Consider the following 7,843-nt stretch of genomic DNA (forward strand, 5'->3'; position numbering starts at 1 on the left):
CTCTTAGTACTTTTTTCTCTGGGCTTGTCCTGTCTCATATTCTACATATTCTATGTTGGCTATTTACCCCTCTTTACAATTTTCCTACATGACCTTTTATCATTGGAAAATTGTCTAATTGTAAATTCTGGTATCTGATTTCCATAAGCACACAAAATGTCATATTTTAAAGTTAAATTGTGAATGCAGGGTTACATTTGGAAAAGATTGTCTGATTCTCTAATATAGCCGAGAGTAACACTGGCCCTTCAGGAGGCTCAGTTTTTAGCAGCAAGGGTGGGGGAAAGTAGGGAAGAGAATAGAGATGAGGAGGGTGTGAAACAGAAGTTTTTGTTTGTTTTTGTTGTTGTTGTTTTCTGAGACAGAGTCTCGCTCTGTCACCCAGGCTGGAGTACAATGGCGCGGTCTCAGCTCACTGCAACCTCTGCCTCCTGGGTTCAAGCAATTTTTCTTCCTCAGCCTCCCAAGTGGGACTACAGGCGCCTACCATCATGCCAGGCTAATTTTTGTGTTTTTAGTAGAGACAGAGTTTCACTATGTCAGCCAGACTTGTCTTGAACTGCTAACCTCGTGTTCTGCCTGCCTCGGCCTCCCAAAGTGCTAGGATTACAGGTGTGAAGAAGCTTTACAGAGTATGCATTTAATAAAAGCTGTAAGGGAGAAATACAAAAAAATTTTCAAGCTATGAGATTTACATATATATGTGTATATAGATGTATATATACACATATAAATTCTATATATCCATCTAGTGAATATCTTGACACATAGATCTTTATTAACCAAGAATTATCTTCCCTTTTAAATTGTCCCAGTTACTAGAGTCATTTTTAAAGAGAGTTTCATTTTCTTGCAATATTAGCTGCTAGTAAATAAAATATGTTTCGATTACTTTCCTATTACTACCAAATAGCTTCTTTTTTCATGAAAGTAAGCATAGAGATAAAAAGTTTTATCCTTCATGTTGTAAGTTTTGCCTTAGATATTCCATTGTAATGTGTTCCAAAATCATTAGTGAAGATATTTTTGGTAGACATTGGAAACTTATTTTCATTTCTTCCCATAAATATATAACTATAAGTAAATATTTTATGCGTGTTATATTTTAACTATGAATATAAATCAATGGATTATAAATAAAATATCTAAGCATATGATGAGACCATATGCATAGTTTTGCTTGTATATTTTACGTTTCTTAGTTTACCATCAGTCATGACTGCTGAATACATATTAAGCTAAAGGTTTCTGAGTTTGCTCACAGGGTGTTTTATTTTTTAAAAGAAAATTTAATATTTAGCAGTCAGTTAAAATATTGATATTATCTAAAATTGAACCACATTTTGTTTAAAAAATTTATTTCTCAATAAAATACAAATGAATATTTTTGTTAATTCTGAAAGCTGTGTAACCCAAGTTTTTGACTAGAGCACTTAAGCATGTTAAAATACACATTGTTTTGTCATGGCTATTGGTTTCCCTCACAGGGAAGAACTCAGTGGCATTTGCCTAGGGTGCGTATTTGCATTGGCTTGCCTGTCAGTAAATTCTAGTTTTAGAGCTGCAAACTGAAGTGTTGCCTGGTTTGGTAAAATTGAAGCTGCAGGTTTGAGCCATTTCAATGATTAGCCTACAAGAAATCTATCAGTCCTGAAATAAAAATGTACTCAGGCAGTACACTTATTCGAATATTAGACTCTAGGTTCATTTAGCAGTCACAACTCTCAAGTGGAAAGTTCATCTCTAGAAGTATTTTGTTCTGTTTTTGTTAGTTTTTAAAACAATTGTTAGAAAGTCATATACTCTTTCCTGCCTTAAAGATGTTTCCTGGCTACAAGTACAATCCTTTGCAATGGTATTTTTGAGGGCATGCAAGGAAATATGGAACCTTTATGGACCATTGTCCAGTCTGAATTGGTCATCCACTGTAGGAAGATTACAGATTTGATTTCCATTTGAGTGAAAGTTTGGATTATAGGAGCTCTAAGATCTAAGAGTCCATATAACTGTGATGTTCTTTAACAGGTGTAAAAAATGAGTGGTCAATGTACGTGTGGAAATTCAAAGAAATGTAAGAAGCTAAGAGTACAAATTATTCAATTTAATAATGAACATCATTATGGACGCCATACCAGTTTAGTTGTTGAGGCTGGCTTTGTCAGGAGCCCAATTCTCTTCTTAATCAGATTCTAGCAGGGGTGAGAAAGAAAGTAGCATTTCTAAAACCTCTGTGCCCAATAAGCCCTACTGCCTCAGCTTTCTTGTTGGAAAGTCAAGAATCCGAGTGAGTGAAACTGTTATATTATTTTTTCATTCCAAACTCTTACTAGAAACCAAACTTTAGAAAAATATGATTAAACTCAATGACTGTGAAGATATCTAACCTAATATGATTCTAAAAATTCTTTCTTATTCCCAAATTTAAGTCCATGCACCCTGTGGTGGAAAGAATCAAGCTCATTATGTTGTTTATTCCAGGTAACTATAAAAAATAGAAACTTCTAAATTTCACACCCAACAATTAGCTACTTTTCTATTCTTTACTACTGTGAGTATAATTGGATTTGAATGAACAGGATAAACATAAGACCAATCTCTTTATGTGGTGGCAGAGCAAAGTCAATAACCTGAATCTAACGTAAGCATTATAAATATACACTTTGTTAAAAATAATAAAATTATTAAGGCAAATATAAATAAACCCACATTAAGATCAGAATTTCCTAACTTAATCTCTACATCATTGTTTAATATATACTTTTTTATAATTGCAACATTATTTAATGCTCATTGAAACATTTTCTGTGCCTTTTATTTCTTTTTGGTACTTTTTAAAAAACTTAGTTCATTACTAACATAATAAGCATTCAACACAAGACTATTGGTTGAGGATATTAACAAATATAGTAAGTGAAATAGCTGGTACAACTGTAAAATTAAATTTGAACTATATTTTAAATATTTTCAAGCTATTTAAGTAAATCAAAGTTTAAAAATTCAACAAATTATATCTCAGAGTACTGTGAGACGGTGATTCTTAACCTTCCTACTGTTTAAAGTAAAGATACCCCTTTTCCTGCATGAGGCTAATCCTTTTACTCATACTTGAGATTCTATATCCTCTCACCTGTGTCTAAATTATTTCCACCTCTAATATTTTCTTTTTTTAATGTATAAAATGCCTAAGATGTGTTTTTTAACTATAATATCAAAAACAAAAACGTTTCCCTTCTCTCATCCTTCTGGCCACAATCTATTTTGTCTGATTATTAAACTTTTAATCTAATCCCTCCTTCATAACACCATTGGAACTGATTTATTAAAATGCACACCTGTCTCTGTGTTGCCAAAAGCAAATCATACATTTCCATCCTAATCTGACCTAATCTCTCTATGGTCCTCGAAACTGAAGACCACTCTCATTTATTATGCTATTATCTTTCACCTGGGTCTTTTGGCTGCCATGATATGTCTTTCCTGGGATTTGCCTTTCTTTTTCAGAGTCCTTCTTTGATTACACAGAGTTAGGTTTGTTGGGTTTTGTTTTGTCTAAGATTTATCTATAAGCTTTTTCTTCTTTCCTCCGTTTTTCTTTTCTCACCTGGTCTACTTTAATTTTACAGTCCTTTCGCTCGTGACTTCACTGATCTAGAAACCAGTGATTTCTAAATCTGCAACTCCAAGGAAACCTCCCACTAGACCTTAGAAAATGTATTTCTGTTCTCTTAATAGACACCTCTTTACATGTATGTTTAAGTGGTACCTCGGGCTTATGCTCCAAAATGAACTTATAACCCTATAACATCTATTATTTTCCCTTTTTTCATTCTTTTGCTAATGACAAGTGCTCACCTAAATTTATATTCCTCTCCTCATTCTTAATCACTTAAAATATGTTTCAACCTCCCTTGTGCTTAGGTGTAGCTATAGGACTGATTTACAGCTGATTTAATTTGAGAGGAAGTGATGTGTTCTATTTCCACACATGGTCCCAGACATTCCCAATGCATGCTCCTTCATTTGAATTTTCTTTTAGCTGGTGGGATCTTGCAACAAACTTGATTGCCATAAATTGAAAGCTTGGAAATCCCTGTCAGTTTAGGAACCTAAGTGACTGTTGAACAGAGCTGCCCCACGCAATTACATTTTATGAACAAGGAGTAACCATCTTATTGCACTTAAAGCCATAGTCATATGGGGGAATTAATTTAATTTAAATATCCTGAAACATAGAGATACTTAAGCCCAAAACTTGGATGTCATTACAAATCTTTGAATTTATGTGATCTAATCAATCATGTACATATAGGCACACACATATGTGTGCACACATATAGCTATCTGTTTATCAATTAATCATCTATTTATCCCATTTACCCCCATATATTCCCATCATTATTTAACTCAGGTCCCCATCTTTTCTTAACACTCTCAATAGATTCTTAATAAGTCTCCCAAAACGCAGCTTTATACCTGCTTACTCCCCATCTCCTTTCAGTCTTTTATTCAAAATAACATTTTTTAAATATGTGCTTAGTTATTTAGCTCACCTACTCAAAATATTTTTGAGAAATGCTGTGTAATCAGTATGTTGAGGGGACATTCATACATTTCAAGAATTACTTGAATTCTGATATTCAGATTTAAGCATGTGAACATATGATGAAACTTTTAAACTTACAATTACAGTTATTCATTATAAATTTGCTATACTACAAACATTAAATTACAGTTACTCTGGAGCATAAGTCAAAAGGTTTAAAGTAAGCCTGTAACATACCAAAGGAACACTCTCTATAGTATACATGAAAATTAATAGTCCATGTCGAGGCCTCTTTTCTTTGACTTTTAAGTTACCCATCTCTGGAAGTTACTACTTAGGGGCATATTATGGTCCAAAGAGAAAGGAGTAAAAATAACTAGGACTGGTCAAGTTATGTATATGGGTATATATGCGCATGTGGGTGTGGGTGTGTGTGCAGAAGGGAACACGATCCTAGAAGTTCAAGCCCTTGAGAAGCAGCATGTTATGAAAAATTGCTTCTTTAGAAAAGTATCATTTATATCATTGATACCACAACCTAAATTATATTATGCCATCTTCAAGTAACGGTTGAGGCAACAGAATAAATACAGAGGAATCACAATGGAACTTATATAATACAAATAATATACAAACCAACACTTCTCTACAACTTACATTTATTTGTTTCTAATTGCCGGTTAAATACAGTTCTAATTTTATAGATTAAGAATGAAAGGTCATACACTGCAGCCTAGACACATACCTAGCATTTCAGTTCAAGTTTGTTCATGTACACAGATGAAACCAATAACAAGGTTTGGCCTAACAAATGCTAATAGAACTTCTTTTTAAAGTAGTTTCTACAGATATTAAACTTCATCTTGCACCCTGAAGTCATCACACATACAGTGCAGAGTTAGAGATTTTATATTTGCCTTTTTTCTTCATTTAACTTTTGATATGGGTTGGCTGTGCCTCCACCCAAATCTCAGTTTGAATTGTATTTCCCAGAATTCCCGTGTGTTGTGGGAGGGACCAGGAGTGGGGGTGATAATTGAATCATGGGGGCTGGTCTTTCCTGTGCTATTCTCATGATAGTGAATAAGTATCATGGGATCTGATGGGTTTATCAGGGGTTTCTGCTTGTGCTTCTTCCTCCTTTTTCTCTTGACACTGCCACCTAATAAGTGCCTTTTGCCTCCCACCATGATTCTGAGGCCTCTCCAGCCATGTGGAACTGTAAGTCCAATTAAATCCCGTTTTCTTCCTAGTCTCAGGTATGTCTTTATCAGCAGCATGAAAAAGACTAATACAACTTTTAAAACAATACTATAGTTGACTATTGAAGCAAAAACAATAAGAAGCGGTAAGCGTATTATGATTACAGCCCTCCACTCATTCACTGCTGCACATAAAATGCCAACTGTGAGTGTTATTCACTGGCCCCATTAAGAGGTTTGACACTGAACACCACCTCTAGGATGATGTTTATAATCCTCATATGCTTCTCCATTGTCATGGTATCATCTTTTCTCATATTTGGATCAAAGTCCACGAGTTCTATCTGATCCATTTCGTCAGTCTCTTCTACTTTCTTCCTCTAAGGTAGGAGTTTTTTCAGCAAAGAAAGTTCATCAGCTGAGAGAAAGCCATTCTCAGGAAAAGTTTACCTTCAATTAGATAATTTGGCAACTCTTCATATGGGCTCCATAAATTGGTATTCCTTCATTTAGCACACCCAAGATGTTTCCATGCTGACAATCTGACCTGGATGAGAGGTGATGACTATAGTTCAGTTATTAAGAGTGGAAGCTACGAAATGCTTCAACCAGCTGTATGTCCATACATATGAAAAGTTCTCCTCCTCGTTGAATAAAGACAGCATGCTCCTTCTGATCTAACACAATAGTAATGTCTCCCAGCTCCAATCCTTGTTGTTTGGTCTGTTTCACCACGGAATGTTACCTTGTGGCCATCTTTCATGCTTTTGTCAATACGGACTTGTGCAATCTTCTTTTTGCTATCTTCCTTCCATTGCAGCTTTTTTATCTATCTTCAGGACTGATTTGTTCTCCATGGCCCTAGCACTCTATCCCCACAGATTAAATTTGCTAAACCATTCCAGGTCCTATCTGATGAATTCTCATTTGCATTCCAGTAACTATGCAATTGGGACAGTCCTCTACCGTTCCTTTCTTAACACTTCTGCCTTCACATTTGTCACAAATCACATTTTTTTTGTTGTTTTATTTGCAGAGCCAGTCTTCTTGCCACACCTTTATATAAATCTTCTAAGGTTATTGACAGCTGACACACATTTTTACCTTTCCTTTCCCTCTGCATACTTCCTCCTCTTCCTCCAAAAATCATATCAAAGATGTCCACAGGAGAGCCAAAAGCGCTACCTGCTCCACCCTCTTTAATTACCTGGTTTTCCTCCTTTGACATACAATTCGCTTTTCTTTGCATCAGAGAGAACGTGATAAGCTGGAGAAATCTGCCTAAATTTATCTCCTTCATTCAGGTTCTTATCAGAGTGGTACTTCAATGCCAGTTTCCTATAAGCCTTTTTCTCATGATCTTTTTGAGTGGCATTGGGTTTAACCCCCAAAACATCATAGAAAGTGGGTTCTTTCACCGTTTTTTACTGGCAGTGAGTGGGTTGAGGTTGATGTGGAAGGTGTGCAAAGGAACGCACCTAGTAGTTGCGCTCAGATGCAGCAGCCACCGCTCCTCCACCTCTCGCCAAGCATTATGGAAAGTTTCCTCAAAATATTTTAAATATTGTCACATATTTGACCCATCTATCTAGCATGTATTGAGTATTATTATTTATATGTTTATACTTAGGTTGACATATAAATAAGTGCAATGCCTCATTTCAAGAAATGTACATTTTAATGAAAAAAACACATAACTATAAAATAACTGTAAACACATAGATTCTTCCCTTTTTGTACGAAAGATAAAATCCAAACTTCTTGGCATGGCATGAAAGGACCTAGTGAAATTCTAGAAGTTATTAAACAGATGTTTTGGGAGCATTTGGAAGAGAAAACAATGATCGTTTAGGAGCCAGCATGAGCTCACAAAGAATAACTTCTTTTTTGATAGAGTTGCTAGACTGGCAAATTAGGTGAATTTTATAGGCAAACTTTGTTGATTTCAACAAGCTATGTTTATCCTTAGCAAAGCTCTTTCATTGATATCCTTAGAAGAAAATGGGAAAATATTAACTGGCAGGCAAAATACTAGAATATTAATTGATAATACTTGCTAATCAAAAGTCTTTGTTTGTTACCAAGTTCTTCCCACCTG

The 7,843-nt window shown here is 35.0% G+C and overlaps 1 pseudogene; it reads right to left on the bottom strand.

The window, feature by feature from the left end:
- Nucleotides 1–5,973: 5,973 nt before the first annotated feature.
- LOC126940157 (dnaJ homolog subfamily A member 1-like) lies at nucleotides 5,974–7,045 on the bottom strand (annotated as a pseudogene).
- Between the last annotated feature and the right edge of the window lie 798 nt (nucleotides 7,046–7,843).

Source organism: Macaca thibetana, chromosome 17, assembly GCF_024542745.1.
Source record: "Macaca thibetana thibetana isolate TM-01 chromosome 17, ASM2454274v1, whole genome shotgun sequence".
Classification (NCBI taxonomy): domain Eukaryota; kingdom Metazoa; phylum Chordata; class Mammalia; order Primates; family Cercopithecidae; genus Macaca; species Macaca thibetana.